Genomic DNA, 17,469 nt, shown 5'->3' with positions numbered 1-17,469 from the left:
GCGAAAAGTGTGGCCACACTTTCGTCGCACCATGGAAATGTTGTGATTGTGGAAATTTATGAGAAAAGTGAGGAGTTGTTTGACTGGCCAGTCTATGGAAAATAATTTTGTGATACTCGTGATATTCTCTTTGATAACTGCTTAAAACTCGAGTTCACTATGGTAAGGGTGGCATAACTTATAAAATGTTTTGGCAACGAGTTCACTGAGTATTTCATAATACTCAGCCCTGCATGTGTTTTCCTTATGTGCAGGTTGAACGGCGACGAGCGGTGGCGGGTGTTGAGCATATTAATTAATTAAGATGGATGTTTTGAACTTCAAGCGTAGTTGTGTCTTCATACATAGCTGCACTTTCTCTTGGTCGTTTCCGCTGAGTTTTTGGTATACTTTAGTATTGTTTTGGATACTTTGCACTTATTCCCTTCGGTTTAGAAGCTTTAGACTTCTTGTGGTTTTCTTGGAAATTATGCTAAACTCTTGAGATTTTTGGTCGTAATTTATGGTACCTTTCTTTTACTTATTAAAGCTTCTAGGTTAAACCGTTGATTTATTGCTCTGATAGTTCCTTTAAATACTTTGGTCAAAACTCTTTAAATGAAACCCTAGCCTATGTTTACTTCTTTTAAGTCCATTTTGGTAGCAGTCGCCGCATTTATTGTACCCTAGGGAGGCGGGCTGTTACAGTTGGTATCAGAGCCTCAGTTCTTTCCGCTCTGGACCCAAGAGTCTTTTCAAAATTTAGGTTATCCCTTTAATCATTGATTAACGCACTAAACATGAGAGGCTCAACACCGCAACTCGTCTCGTTCAACCACGAAGAAAGAGGTACAAAATATTTCTATGATTGAAACTCTATGCTCTTGGAAATTTCGGTGGAAAATGTTATTTTTGTGAAAAGCATGCCATAAGTGTTGGAAATATTGTGAATGTGAAGCGAAGCTTCCCGAATGATGATCTGTCGAATGTGTATGAGAACTAGTGAAAATTGTGAAATGCGAATGTGATCACGTGAGATTATGTTGAAATGTTGCGATGCTTAGACCTGGACTTCTTGGAACCTAGCATGCCTTAGCTATACTGTCACAGCGCTTATACCAACAATAGAAACATGGAATGACTAGTATTAGGCCATTAGTGTATGTGAAGACTCGACGAATCGTGAAAGGAAACGCGCGAATAGCTGCCTTAGGAACGAGAACGTCCGACGATACTATCTTCGTACCGCCATCTTTTGCTTTATACACATCCTTTTCACCGCACCTTTTGAAACCTCACACACTTGTTATTCCTTTTCACCCCTTTGGGGCGGTGCTGACTTTTCCTTTTCCTCTTTATATAGATGGTTCAACTCTATCACACCCTTATGCGTCGTCGTTACGCCAAGAATAGGAACTTTCCGGTGGAACGCTATAGAGAGCTGGAATGGACGGAAAACAGTTCCTCCTAAACTTCGTCACCGATTTCTATGGTCACTGGCTGGATGCTTACGCGTATGGAACTACCCACCACGAGGGAATCATGCAACTTATCCATATGCCTCAGTATCCTACACCTGGTTTAGCCCACCCAAATACACGCCTCGAGGAGACATCGTCGGCCTAATAGGAGTCTTACTTCCGTCCATGTCTGCCGCCGTTGACGGACCTCCACTCCATCCACCAACGCAAAGGTACTCGCCAGGAGCAGCGCGCCGAATGAAGTATCGCGATGACGAGGAGCCGCACGTTGCTCGCGTTCCCCGAAGGAGGACACTTAGGCTGCGCACTTCGGCCCCTCTAAGGATAAGAAGGGAGGTCGAAGAGATGCTCACCTCAATTCCTTCGCCCCTAAGCGACGAGAAGAAATACGAGGAGACGGGACCGTCCGAGAAGGGAGAGAGCTCGAACGCGGAGAGTGTCGGAGAGTCGGAAGAACCAAGAGAGGACGAGGGCGGAGATGATTAGTGACCAAATAGTGATTTTTGTTTTCCTTTCCCTATGTTTTGAGAATTCTAAGACCTTTGTTTACTTTACCTTTCCTTTCGCTTTTACTTTACTCCTTTTTATTCGTTGTACTAAGACCTTTTTGGCCACGTTTTGAGAATTAATGGGGAATTTGCACCTTTTTATTATCTTATCTTGCAAGGAGTTATCTCTACTCTTTTCTACCTTATTATGTAAATATACTTGCCCGTTCTAATTTTCTTCCAAGCATCTTTCATCTTATTGGGCAACTTTATTACGCCTTCTTGCGAAACTGTTTTTCCTACAATGCTATTGTGTGGTCATCCCTTGGACCTTACTTGTGGAAATAATCAAGCCTTTCTTTCAAATATGTATCACATCACTATATTTGGATTTAAATAAGTACGCTAACGACTCGAGTGAAAATGAATCAGAATGGCGCCTAGGCGCAACGTAAGGCACAAGGAACCCACTTCCCAGGCCTCGGAAGAAGAAAGCGTGACGCAACCACGGCCGCCGCAACCACCACCTCCACGAGTAGATAGGGAAGTCGTAAAGTTGTTTTTAGACCAAAAGCCTCCTACCTTCGATGGAATGGGTGAACCAGCGAAGGCTGAAACTTGGGTACGCGCTTTGGAACGCATCTTCAAGACTTTGGTGTGCAACGACGAAGAGAAGATGATTTGCGTGACGCATCAACTGATCGGGTCCGCCGACATTTGGTGGGATACTAAGTTAAAGACCATGCCCCATGATCGAGTGGACGGGATGACATGGGAGGACTTCAAGACCGAGGCAAATGCAGCCGAGTTTCACAACCTCACTCTGGGACGTCTGTCCGTGACCGAATATGACCGCGCGCTTTGTGACATGACCCGCTATGCGCCGGAACAGACGGATACCGACGAGAAGCTGGCCGACAAGTTTCGTGAGAGCCTAAGACATGAGATTAAGATGGCATTGGCTGTCCGTGGGACACTTACGTAAGCCGAGGCGCTGGCCCTCGCACTGGATGTTGAGGCAGCGATGCCCAAGGAGAGAAGCGCGGGGAACACTACGCTGGCACTACCCTTTCCCCTATGCTGGCACTACCCCCGCCACGCCCTAACCATGATAAGAGGAGATGGGACGAGAGTAGGACCCACTACGACAACAAGCGATACCGCCCCACCCAGAACCGACCGCCGTAGGGAGGCGGGCTGTTACAGGTGTCGTGCGCAGACATTCTGGCAGTGGCGGCGCGTGATGCAACGGTGGCGGTTGGAGGGTCGTCGTGGAGAGTGAATCTAGGGAGGAGGGATTCCCCCACCGCCACCACCAGAGCGCTTGCTGAAAACGACCTTCCTAGAGACAGCGATCCTCTCCAAACCCTCATTTCCAAATTTGCAAACAAAAACTTAAACCAAGTGGATATGGTTGCTTTGTCAGGTAAAAAACTAGGATTTTGATATTTTCAATTTCAGCATTTAATTCATGGAAATTTTTACAGGGCCTCGTACGATTGGGCAAGCGCGATGCGTGACATTCTGGGACCGGATCTACGGCAGCAATAGCATCGGCTCAGGCTTTGCGCAGGCGCGGCAGCGCAACTGCCCTTGAACCGGCGGTGACGAGAATCTGGTGACATTAGATGCGGTGACTCCTAACTTATTCGACAACCGTTACTTTAGGAATCTATAGAATAGGAGAGGTCTGCTGGAATCGGATCAAGTTTTATTTAGCGGAGGAGCATCGACCAACAGCATTGTTCGGGTATACATCGACAATCCTGACGTATTTAACTTGAATTTCGTTGATACGAAGGGGCTTCGTATCTGATCTGGGTAGGGTGGTTCGCCGGATTGCGCGCTGCTTTTTCTCCCTAGGGTTGATAGAAAAGGAATAACTTGCGCGAAAAGTAAAGAACAAAAATTAGGGAAAATTCGGTATATTGATTCTTGAGGTTTCAACAGACAGAATTCCTATTTATACTAAGGACCCTAGGTTTGGTTCGACTCGATCATTCCGGGGAAGAACCAACAAGAAAACCCGAAAAGGAGCTTATAAATTGCTTGACTCAAAAGTTCCAAAAATAAGTATTTCCAAAAAGTAAAAGCAATAAATCTAGAAAATAATATTTCTAATGAGAAACATAATCCTTGAACCAAGGTTCCCACGAAGCCAAAGAGTCAGCCTCTCCCGACCACTGCACCAAAGCCTGATCCACCGGCTGACCATCCCGCAATGCCACTCGTCGATCAATGATCCAGACTGGCTTTATCACCAAACGAACTCCCACAAACTCAGCCGGAAATTCTGCGACAACAGACCCCGACGACGCACCCTCTTCAATATAATGCCGCAGTAAGCTCACGTGAAATACATCATGAATTCTTGAACCCTGTGGAAACTGTAGTCGGTAAGCGACCGGTCCCACCTTCTCCGTGATAAAAAAATGGTCCTAAAAATCATCGTGCTAACTTCGCCGATAAGGGCTTCGCCACAAAGTGTTGTCTATATTTTTGTAACTTGAGGAGGACCGTATCATCCACTTCAAATTGGACGGCGCACCTGTGATTATTCGCACCGTCACGCACACGCTGCTGAGCGCGCGCCAAATTTTACCGCAAGTCGACCAATAGCGCAGCTCGCAGCTCAAGCAGTTCAGCCACCGTTGGTTCATGTCGAATGCGCCCTGCCGAGGGCTGCACTGCCACCAAAGGGGGCGGTTCGCGCCCATAGAGTGCCCAAAACGGCGAAGTGCCAATACCCTCGTTGTGAAAGCAGTACAATGCCAGTTCCGCCCAAGGAAAAAAAGAAGTCCACTTCGTCGGGCGATCTGCAGCAAAGGCCCTCAAATATTGCTCCAAGCCCCTGTTATGCACCTCCGTTTGACCATCGGATTGGGGATGATAAGCAGTCAAAAAATGCAAAGTGGTGCCACTTAATCGGAGCATGTCTTTCCACACGTCACTCAAGAAAATCGGATCCCGATCAGAAACAAGTGTCTTGGGAAATCCGTGGTGTTTCACCACAGTGTCCATGAAAAGTTTCGCCACCCTCAAGGCATCAAAGCAAGCCGGCAGTGGAGCGAAATGGGCGTACTTCGATAGGCGGTCCACTGCGACCATGATAGTAGTATAACCCCTGGAAGGCGGCAATCCCACAACGAAGTCCATAGTGACGTCTTCCCACACTTGTGTTGGAATTGGTAGAGGCTGTAACAGTCCCGCCGGTTTTTGCGTAGAATATTTAGTGGTTTGGCAGGTAATGCACGATGATACAAATGCCTTCACATCACGACGCATGTTCGGCCAATGAAACGCGGCGGTGAGACGGCGTAGCGTCCTCTCGAAGCCAGGATGACCCGCGAGGGGTGAGCAATGATGCTCCTGCAGCAGTGCCTCGCGGAGTGGAGAGTCCGAAGCTACCATAATCCCGCGGTCCCAATAGATCAGGCCATCCGACAAAGCAAACTTCGAATCTGCCCTACCTGCTTCGATCTGCCCATGTAAAGCAATCAACTCCAGCGATACAGCTGTTTCCTCCCGCAACAACTGCAAAATATCTGGAATAGGGTTGGCTAAGGCTGACATGAGTGTTGCATCATCGCTGATCGCTTCATCACGTCGCGACAAGGCATCTGCCACTCTATTAGCTGCACCGGTTTTGTACTCAATAGTAAACTTGTAGCCCATTAATTTACGAATATACAAATGTTGTTCCGGTGTCTGAATCACATGCTGTAAAAGTTCTCGGAGGCTCTTCTTATCACTGCGAATAACAAACACCCTTCCCAACAAATACTGACGCCATTTCTAAACTGCCTCGACAATTGCATACAACTCCTTGTGATACGTGGACGCGCTCCTACGGCGGGGTTCCAACTTCTTACTGAAGAAAGCGAGTGGGTGACCATTTTGCATGAGCACAAGCGTCCGTTTCCAAATAAAATGTCTGACTGAAATCCGGATGGCATAGGACGGGCGCCTCGGTCATCGCTGTCTTCAACGACTCGAAGCTATCAGAGGCTGCTGCAGACCAAGAGAAAGCGTCTTTCTTTAGGGGGTCTGTCAGGGGGCTGCAATGATGGCATAATGGGCAATAAAGCCACGGTAGTAGCTAGTGAGGCCCAAGAACCCGCGGAGCTGCCGAACTGACTTAGGCGTACGCCATGCCACCATTGCCTCGATCTTCGTCGGATCTGCCTTGAGCTGTCCCTCTTATATAAGATGCCCCAAATAATCCACCGTTGTGCTGCAAATCGAGCACTTCATCAATTTCACAAAGAATAGATGCATCTCTAAAATAGAAAGAACTTGATCAAGATGGTCACAGTGGGACTCCAACATAGGGTTGTAGATCAAAATATCATCAAAGAAAACAATCACCAACTTCCTCAAGAAAGGCTGGAATATGTTGTCCATCGCCGCTTGGAAAGTTGACGGAGCGTTGGTGTGGCCAAAAGGCACCACGAGAAACTCGAAATGGCCATCGTGTGTCCGGAATGCGGTCTTATAAATATCAGCTTCATGCATCCGAATCTGGAGATATCCCGAACGTAGCTCTAATTTGGTGAAGAAACGAGTTGCACCCAATTCATCAAATAGCTCGTCCGAGGTCGGGATCGGGAAATGGTCGGGAACCGTGGCCTTGTTCAGAGCTCTGTAATCAATACAGAAACGAAATGTACCGTCCTTCTTGTGAACCAACAGGACGGGAGAAGAAAATGGACAGTGGACTCTGACTGCGCTGAATCACCCCCTGATCCAACATATCCTTGACCTACTTCTCAATCTCATTCTTCTGAAAATATGGACACCGGTACGGACGTACATTCACCGGTTTAGTGTTGGGAATAAGGTGGATACGATGGTCGAATGTTCGCGTAGGCGGCAGCCCCACAGGCAGCTTGAACACCGCCTGATGGCGGAGGAGAACGGCGCTGATCGTCGGGTGTAGCCTCGCCGAAAATTCAACCTCTGTCAACGGTGGGTCCACGGCAGGTGCTGGGGGGGTTTCGACCAGTTCATAAAGCTCGAACGGTGAAGAGTGCGACATTAAAGACGCGAAAGAGTTCAGTGATAGCCGCATTGAAGGCTGCATCGTGCTTGAAAGAACTATCAACTTATTGTCCTTAACGATCTCCATGGACTTTGCAACAAAATCTGTGGTCACCCTGCCCAGAGACTCCAACCACTCCATCCCGAGGATGACTTCCGGCCCATGAATCGGCAGAACATGTAGATCGACTGAAAATGGTGTGTGGTCACCCTGCCCAGAGACTCCAACCACTCCATCCCGAGGATGACTTCCGGCCCATGAATCGGCAGAACATGTAGATCGACTGAAAATGGTGTACCCTGCATGGTCAAATGAGTAGCCTTGCACAAATGAGAGCATAGGAGGGAAGACCCATTCCCAACGTAAACTCTGAAAGGGCGAACGGCAGTCAACGGGAGATGCAATTTATCCGCAATACGAGGATGTAAAAAATTATGAGAGCTGCTTGTATCGATTAAGACCTCAACCGACCATGAACCAATCGTGCCTGAAAGAGTGAGCAACTTAGATTGGCGCCTACCCTCCATCGCCAATAAGTGAGAAAGATCCACTGCAATGACCTCATCCGGGACTGCTTCCTCTGGTGATTCAATCGGATCATCCTCGTCGTCACACACTCCAATGTATGCCAAGAACCGATGGGTGTAGACGTGACCCTCAACCCATTTCTCAGGGCAGTAGAAGCATAGCCCAAGATGCCTGCGTTCGGCCTTCTTTGCCGCTGAAAGGCGAATAATAGGGGTCGTGGTGGGTTCCTTCGAGCGCGGCACCACAAAGGATGCGCGTGGGACCGTAGCCAGCGATGCTTGGCTGGAGGTAGTCTGTGGTGGCAGGGTGGTGGTGGGGCGGTACTCCCTGGTTTGCCATTGGCGGCGGCCCGAGGAGGGCTGCAGCGGCGCAGGATCTGCCCTGCAGGAAGCCAGCTGGGTGGCGAGAGCGAATGCGAAAACCAGGGAGGCTGGCCGATGGAGGAGTAACTCGTCCTGTATCAGTTGTTTCAAACCGGCAACATACAAGTCAAGCAGAACGTGGTCAAGAACACCAACAACCTTGGTCTGTAATTTCTCAAAAGCCAACTGATAGTCAGAAACCGTACCTGTCTGCTGCAGCTTCTTGAGAAGGCCCACATGACTCACGTAACACTGTGGGTCGAACCGTCATCTAACATCATCCAGAAACATGGGCCAAGTCACGAATTCGTGGCTAGAACAATAGTTTCAAATACAATTAGCCACTGCCGGCTAAAAGAGCATGATAGCATAATGCAGCCATTGCGCTTCCGGCGTACCTATATGGTCGAAATAAAATTGAATGCCCCGAATCCGAATCTAGTTATTTACCTCCGTACCATCAAACCTCGGAGGTTCCATCTTCACTTTGGGGCGTGTCTGCTCTTGTTGTAACGCCCCAAACGTCTGTGTCGATCCCAGCGGACCCCAACACGACGATGCGCTCACCATCTGAGGGTGCGAAAGAGGGAGGCGATCCGTTGATCGCTGTTCAGTGCGACTGAACTGCCACGGCTGTGAACTTGTCTGCGAAAACTTGGTCGTGGTCGGCATCGACCCTCCGGCTTCATGAAAGCCGAACTACGGGATTGACATCGGTTGCGAGGGCACTAGGGAGTGTGAAAACCCGAGAGGGAAGGCTGGCAGTGAAGTGTTCGTTGACTGCGTGGCCACGGATGACGCCGGCGTGAACGAGAAAATCGGTAGAGAATCCGTCCGAAGTAGAGAGTGAGGCACGGAGTAGGGCGGCGCAGGCAGCGGCCGACCAAACACCAGAGCATCAGCAGTACCCTCCAGGCGCGACTTCATCTCGCTCACCATCGCGGTGAGTTGTACCATCTGCGACGATAGGGCTGACACCGCTGGATCCGAGGAGAGTGAAAGCGGTGGTGGCGGCGGTGGTAGGGTCACATCGATCAGTTCAGTACATCCAGCACCTATGTTTTTGGTCATCATGGAGCACGGAAGGTAGAGATCAAGTGAAAGCACCAGTTAATACGAATGGGCTTCGTATCTGATCGGAGTAGGGTGGTTCGCCGGATTGCGGCGCCGCTTTTTCTCCCTAGGGTTGACAGAAAAGGAATAACTTGCGTGAAAAGTAAAGAACAAAAATTAGGGAAAATTCTGTATATTGATTCTTGAGGTTTCAACGGACAGAATTCCTATTTATACTAAGGACCCTAGGTTTGGTTCGACTCGATTATTCCGGGAAAGATCCAACAAGAAAACCCGAAACGGAGCTTATAAATTGCTCGACTCAAAAGTTCCAAAAATAAGTATTTTCAAAAATTAAAAGCAATAAATCTAGTAAATAATATTTCTAATGAGAAACGTAATCCTTGAACCATGCGGGCCTCCTTGATTGCTGTGACGGGCGGCTCGGGTCCGTACTCTCTTCATCGCTGCTCTCCTCTCTCGACTCCTCTGCCTCCGGTGACTCCAACATGTCTTCTGCGCTAGCCTCAGACGTCTCTTCCACGGCGGATGTGAACTCCGGTGCTTGGCGAGGTATAGTCGTATCATTCGCCGCCGCCATGATTAAAATGGGAGATATCGGACCGTTAACCGGAGAAGATGGGTTAATTAGAAGGACGTGTGTTTCCAATAACTGACACATTTCAAAATTCAATTTTTCCAATAATCTCTTGTTATACACCGTGTGCTGTCATCATTTTCTTATCCTCATGTAACTCATGTTTGTTTTGTCAAATTAAAGTGTATTATCAGTTTTTCAATGATATGTTAATTTGCCTTTTACTTTCATAGTAATTTAATTATTTATAACTATGTTATGAAAATAGTACACTTCAAATATAAATGATCCATCCGTCCCATTTTAAGAGTCTTGATTAATCATATTTGGGTATCCTATTATAGGAGTCCCTATTAAAATATTTCATATATGTTAATGGACCTCACATTCCACTAATCTTTTTCCACTCACATTTATTATAAAATTAATATACTAAAAATAGGACCAACTTTATTTTACATTTCTTAAAATTAAGTGTCGAACTCAAATTAGACTACTATAGTGGGACGGAGGAAGTAGTAAATGGATGGATCACATAAAAGTGTTTCTATTTTTAGTAATGAGTCATCTTGAAAATAAAAAATAGGAAAGCACTTCATCTTTAGTTGGATGGAGGGAGTACATTTTAAACACTTTTTATATCTATTTTTTTTATATTAATTTTACTAGTATATTAAATCTGTATCATACTAAGTATCTGTACACATGAGAATGACTGAACAAGAAATAAAGAACTCAAACTGTTGAGAACTTCAGAGTATAAAACTCGAAATATTCAAAGAGTATCTTTTAAGTTCAACAGTGAGTGAGGCCTTTATGTAGGCAAAGGGAAATCCTAAACTTATGGAAAATAAAACTAGAAGGAAAATAACTAAAAGGAAAATAAGCAAAATAGGAAAACCTTTATCAAGCAATATTTTTTGTTTTATTTATTTCCAGAACCGTATGAGAATGACTGAACTAGTAATAAAGAACTCAAACTATTGAGAACTTTAGAGTATAAAACTCGAACTAAATTTTAATATTCAAAGACTATTTTTTAAGTTCAACAATGAGGCATTTATGTAGGCAAAGAGAAATTCTAAACTTATGGAAAATAAAACTAAAAGGAAAATAACTAAAAGGAAAATAAGCAAAATAGAAAAACCTAATTTGTAGAATGAAAAACAATTACTTCGAATATTTTTCCATCTACTAATTATATTAACTAGGAAATAAATAAAATCAAAAGTATAACTTGATAAGTCTTCAAGTCTTATCAATACTGCATCAAAATGGCAATCAGTCAATAATGTATAAAAGTCAGGTGTTTTTTCTAAACCACACGCAAGACGCACTCACAAGTTAACAAGATGACGAAGGGGTTATGATTTGTTTAGTGATACTCCTAAGTTTATTTTTGACTAGGAACCACCAATCACACTTCCTCCATGCGGAAGTTTTTTTCGCAAGAAATAATACCTAACGAAGAGATGTCAAAAGAGATTATCACCATCATTAACAACTGGAAATCTAAATTAATATATTCCTTTAAACTCAAATACTTGTATCTCAAAAAGTTACACCAATAAACATATTTCAATAAAATGTACCAGAATTAATTCCAAATAATGTAACAAATATAGCAAAACCAAATTGAATTGCTTTAAGTCTAAAAAACATCAATTTTCCGACTCACTCAACATCAAGACACTAACGCCTTTGGGGAATGACACAAAACAGATTTATGCAACGGCGAACCACATAGCTGGCAACTGGCAAGTGTAGCGAGCACTAGCTATCAACGGCGAACTCAGGATTTCAACTTTGGAGAGTCCAAATTAGTATTAAATACAATTATAACATACCATATTTTAATTATATTTGTGTGACTAAAAGTAGTTGCGGTATGGGGTTGCAAGGAGTTGCAAAAAATATAGATGAACATCGCGCGAGTGTCAAATAAAATAGGACATCGATGGTAAATAGAAATCATATTGTTATCGTCGTCAAAAGTAGCGTCGACACTGTTAGGAAAGCAGGAATACCGCATAATTATTATTAATACTCTTTTTCATGACTAAATATCGTAATACCAATAAACTATAGTAATATCTGTTGGAGCATGTATACTGAAAATTATTTTTCGACGACATGTTTCAATGGACAGGGTTGGCTCCATACCCATTCAAAATGCTGGTAACTGACAATCAAACGTGTATAGGGGCACGATTTGAAAGGGACAACGAGACCAAGTGCAAAGGACCTGGTCGGCTTGGTTTTTATATTATGAGTATATTATGCGATCTGCACACTTTGATATCACTTTGAAAAAGTTGATTCTCTAATTTACATAAAATATAATGTGGTGTTATCTAGGTGGTTGTCACTCTAATCTAAGGGCTATAGGTCTTAGTTTTGATATAAGAATAGTTATTTTTTTCCAGAAAACTATGTACATATACATATTGTAATAAATTATTGTAATGAAGGAAGATTGAGAAGAATTTATATGAACAGATTCTAGAATACCTGAGAAAAAGAAAATGTTGACTCTTAATCCTCTTATATTTTTTATAAATTTAGACAGAATATGTGTTTTCTTTCAGCTAAAGAGGATCACTGTTTATTGGTGACTTTTGTAGCTAGTACCTTAATTTCACATTCTAATTTTAGTTACAACAAATACAGGTAACTAAAAATCAAGGGAACTATAAAACGATCGATCTTTTTTCACATTTGATATTTTTGGTGATGCTAGTATAATTGAATAACAAAAGTTGCACATAACGATTCTTAGTTTTTCCTTTATTGATTTGATTATTTTTGTTTCATCGATCCCTCCCATAATATACACATGGTTCTACGTCATCTAAACTGTTAGTACGCCTTGAATCTGTATAGGATTGTGTTTCCTAATAGGAATAGGATTATGTTTCCGAATTAGGATATGATTTTATGTGTGCCTATTTATATGGGAGTATGGCACATAATTCTTGTTGGGAAAATCGCAGTGGAAATTGTAAATTAAATAAATCCACAAAAGAATCTATTTAGGAGATTATGTGGACCGATTCAATTTCATGCTTGAACATGTAGAGACATATTATTGCGCAATTAATCACATAACTTAGAATTAAATTATGTCGTTGAATACTTACAATGATGATTCTCCAAAGAATCAAAGTGGCTCGCTACTTCTCCACGTGTAGATCTTGATTCTTCAATGTGATTGCAAGACCAAAGATCTTCTAATCTATGACCCAACTCTATATCTAAATTCCTTGTTGGAGGAATCTCTTAGAAATGTAAGGATCTCGAAGGAGAAGACAAGAATGTCAAGAACACACAAGATGCAAATTTCGACTTCCCTATAGAGAGAGGGGGCCGAAAATTAGATGTGTGGAGGCTAGGGTTTCACTCTTGTGATGTGTGTATATTTGTCATGCCTCCTTCATCCCTTTATATAGAGTTTTGTGTGGGCAAGGTTAAGGATCTATGGGGTTTCGATTGGGCCTCCCTCATTAGACCTTCTTTACTAAATAAATTATAACTCATAATTCAATATAAGGCCAATGGAATATTTCTTGTGCCACTATCGAAGAAATATTGACCGCCCATCCAATCCGTGATTACAAGCGATCCGGGTAAACCTCTTTAATATATTATTTCATGTTTCTAAGACTTTCTATATCCATTGAACAATTTGTAGTCTGCCATGGACTTTAAATTAATCAATATTTGTATTTCCAAGAGTTTGTCTAGTACGAGAAGTATATTAAGATAAAATCCAAACCGGTCGGGTTTCCGAACAATAGAACTTTTCTCGAAGACCTCTTGGGGATATAGTCATTACACGCGGGCACACGATTTATTGTAATAATAAAACTGACATCATACTAGTTATCAATTACTACTGCCCAAGATATCAGGAATATTGGGTTACGCAAAACCCGCACCTACTGATAAGTCAAAGCAGCGTATGATCGAATAACGTGTGTCCTAAAATATTACAAAGATTAAGAAATATTAAATCTCCAAGACATCGTCTTACAGTAGATAGCAATAAAGACGTGTCTATTATTTAGATCCTTTCAATGCTATACCACACCAGTGTCACTAGTCATTCTCAAGGTAAAGGTGATTTTCGGACGGACATTGCAACAATTCGCGATAGGTAGCCAAAGCCTATCTAGGTTGTGAAAAAAGTTTACTTCTACAAGGTACCGGTTAGGCCACCTACTGTGATGACTTGTTCCACGACCCAACCTTCAATGTTGAAGACTTAGACTAATCTTACTTTCCGACGCTTTAATTATATAATTTAATATATAATTAAATACGATCAATACCCATTAAAGTAAAATACACAGTATGAAGAAAATATTTATTATTCTCATTAAATGAAGAGTGTTTACAATATACAAGCAATTTATCAAATTCAAAATAATCTCGAAAAATGCTTTTTAGTATATATGTTCCAACATTTTCCCACTTATAATCAAAACATGCTTTCGAATATACTACTGTCAATTTTCTTCAATTTCTCCCACTTATAGAAAAAGCAGGTCTGAGTCTTTAATGCATCTAACACCTATGCCTTCCATATGATGATTGAACGTCCCACCCGATAGGCTTTCGTGAAAGGATCAGCAAGCAAGGTTGTTTTCTGTTGCAATATAGACTACTTGTATGGCACATCTCTGTACAATCTCCCGAATGATATGATACTTACTCTCAATGTGTTTGTTTGCCTTATGGGATCGTGGTTCCTTTGAGTTTGCAACAGCTCCAGAGTTATCACAATAGACTGTGATATTCTTTGGCAAACTCTGAAACACACCCAACTCCTTTAGGAAGTTCTTGAGCCACACAACCTCTTTTGCAGCTTCAGAAACAGCCATATATTCGGCTTCCATGGTTGAGTCAGCAATGTATTTCTGCTTTGTACTCTTCCATATAAAGGCTCCACCTCCCAAGGTGAACACATAACCAAAAGTAGACTTCCACGAATCACGATCAGATTGAAAATCTGAATCCGTGTACCCCATAAGACATAGATCAGGTGCCTTATAAACTAGAACAAAATCTTTAGTCCTTTTCAGGTATTTGAGTATATTCTTTACTGCAGTCCAATGTCCTTGGCCAGGGTTCGATTGATACCTAGCGACCATGCCTACGACAAAGCATATATCAGGTTGCATACACAACATAGCATACATGACACTTCCAACTACCGAAGCATATAAAACCTTTTTCATGTCATCTTAGGACACATTTCCTTAGATAGATGAATTCCATGTCTGAAGGGAACGAAACCCTTCTTGAAATTTTCCATGCTAAAACGTTGTAGTACGGTGTCGATGTAGGACTCTTGGGATAAGCACAACATTCTTTTCTTGCGATCTCTGATCACTTTGATTCCTAAAATGTGTCCCGCATCTCCCAAGTCTTTCATCTCAAACTGGGTAGACAACCAGTTTATCATGGACGACAACATCTTGTTATTGTTTCCAATTTGTAAGATGTCATCCACGTAAAGTACCAAGAACACCACATTGCATCTTCAACTTTCTTATACACGCATCTTTCTTCTGGGCACTGATCAAAATCAAATGATTTAACAGTTTTATCGAAGCACATGTTCCATGCTCTGGATGCTTGCTTGAGTCCATAAATGGATTTCTTAAGCTTCCAGGCCATGTGCTCCATGCCCTTAACCTCATAGCCCTCGGGTTGTTTCATGTAAATGATTTCCTCAAGACTGACATGCAAGAAAGCGGTCTTGACATCCATCTGTCATACTTCCCAGTCCATGTAGGCTGCGATGGATAGGAGGATTCGGATTGATTTAAGCATAGCGATGGGCGAGAAGGTCTCATCATAATCGATGCCTTCTCTTTGGGTACCCTTTGCCACTAATCTAGCTTTAACCAATTTCACTTTCCCATCCGGACCTCGTTTTCGTTTGAATACCCACTTACTCCCAGTGGCCATGCAGCCTTCAGGTAGGGTTTCAAGGTCGTAAACGTCCTTGTCCTCCATTGATTGTAATTCGGAATCCATTGCCTCAATCTAGTTGAGACCATCCAAATCATCTATTGCTTCTTTGTAGTTCCAGGGGTCAGGTTCTAGATGACCGGAAACTGAGTCAGAAGACTCTCCCAGACCAATCCACCTTTCTGCTTCTTTTGAAACCCTCCCACTACGACAAGGCTCAACAATCACAGGAGTAGAAGTTGTAACACTTGGTGCAATATTTTCTTGCGGAGTTTTCTCTTGTGTAATTGGAACGTTATCATCTATCATTTCATCAAGAGTGATTACACTTCGAGGTTTTTGATTCTTTGTATACTCCTCATATCTTGAGATGTTCTAGGTTAGACTTGCGTCCAGTCCATAACTCATAAGGTATCTTAAGCGCTGCCTTTGTAGATAAGTTATTTTGGGTATAACACGTTGTTTCTAGCGCAAAGCCCCAAAGGAATTTTGGTAACTGAGCATAACACATCATAGATCAAACCATTTGAAAAAATGTTCGATTCTTCCTTTCCGCCACCCCATTCTGTTGAGGTGTGCTAGGGGGAGTCAGTTGGGATTCAATCCCAGCTTCCACTAAGTAGCCCAAAAATTCATCACTAAGGTACTCGCCTCCTCGATCAGATCATAAGGCTTCTATAGTCTCACTATGATACGTTTCTGCAAATGCCTTGAACTCTTTGAATTTCTCAAAGGATTCTGATTTGCGTTGCATCAAATAGACTTGGGCTAATTTTGAGCGATAATCAATAAAGGTGATGAAATATGCATAGCTTCCCCTAGCTTGAATTTGGAATGAACCACACACGTCTGAGTGAATGAGATATAGTACTTTCTTGGCTCTATTTCCTATTATCTTAAAAGATCTTTTGGTCATCTTGCCTACCGAGCAGGATTCGTAAGTTGGAGAAGGGTCCATGTTTAGTCCCTCAATTGAGCCAAGGCTCGCCAACTTTTGGATCCTTCTCGGATTGACAGGACCAAGCCTTAGATGCCATAAGTACATATCATTCACATCGTGTGGAAAAGTCTTTCTCTTGCGAGAAACTGATATGTTATTCGACTCAACAAGATCATGCGTAGAGCGTATAGTATACAAGTTATTATCCATGATACCTTGACAGATAAAATAATCATCTCTCCTTATAATGCAAGCATCAATGAAAGAAATAGAATATCCGTCAAAAACCAGTTTAGGAATCAAAATCGGGTTTCTTCTAAACGAAGGTATCAATAAAACATTGTTTAATACCAAAACTCTACTACTAGAAAAAGCGAATATAAACAGCTCCTACTGCAACGCTCCCACTCTAGTAGCATCCCCCAGATGGACAGTGATCTCTCCTTCACTTAGTTTCCTTGATTCCTGCAATAAAGCGGGATCGAAACATACATGATCAGTTGCTCCCGTATCTACTACCCATTAATGGGTAGAAACAGTTGCTAAGTGAGTTTCAAGAACATGAGCTTGATGTTTACCTTGACCATTTGGACCTTTACCCTTTTTGGGACAATCAAGCTTCCAATGTTCCTTTTCACCACGCTTGAAACACTTGCCAGTTTTCTTTCCCTTCACCTTTTTCTTGCCCTTCTTTTGCCTTCAACCCTTTGGCGACCTGATTCGCCTTCCCATCCGTTCTTGGTCTATTGACCTTGAAACCGGAGGAGCAGTCAACTAGCATAGCTTGCTTAGCTTGAGCATAAATGCTTTCAGGGTTCTGAAGCTCAGTTAGAAGCTCAACCAAGTTGAGGTCTTGCTTAGTCATCTCATAGTTGACTTTGAACTGTTGAAAACTTGCCGGCAGACTTTGGAGTATTATGTCCACTTGGGAATCTGAATCAATTAATCCTCCCAACACCTCAATTTGATTGAGGTGGAGCATCATCTCAAGGACATGGTCCCTGACTGGTGTGCCCTCCT

At 42.9% G+C, this 17,469-nt stretch overlaps 1 pseudogene; it reads left to right on the top strand.

The window, feature by feature from the left end:
- The window catches only part of LOC125197959, a 61,708-nt pseudogene extending 52,099 nt beyond the window's left edge, over positions 1 to 9,609 (top strand).
- The last annotated feature ends 7,860 nt before the right edge of the window (positions 9,610 to 17,469 follow it).

The sequence above is a fragment of the Salvia hispanica genome, chromosome 1 (genome assembly GCF_023119035.1).
Source record: "Salvia hispanica cultivar TCC Black 2014 chromosome 1, UniMelb_Shisp_WGS_1.0, whole genome shotgun sequence".
NCBI classification, from domain to species: Eukaryota; Viridiplantae; Streptophyta; class Magnoliopsida; order Lamiales; family Lamiaceae; genus Salvia; species Salvia hispanica.
This window is presented reverse-complemented; position numbering and strand designations above follow the sequence as displayed.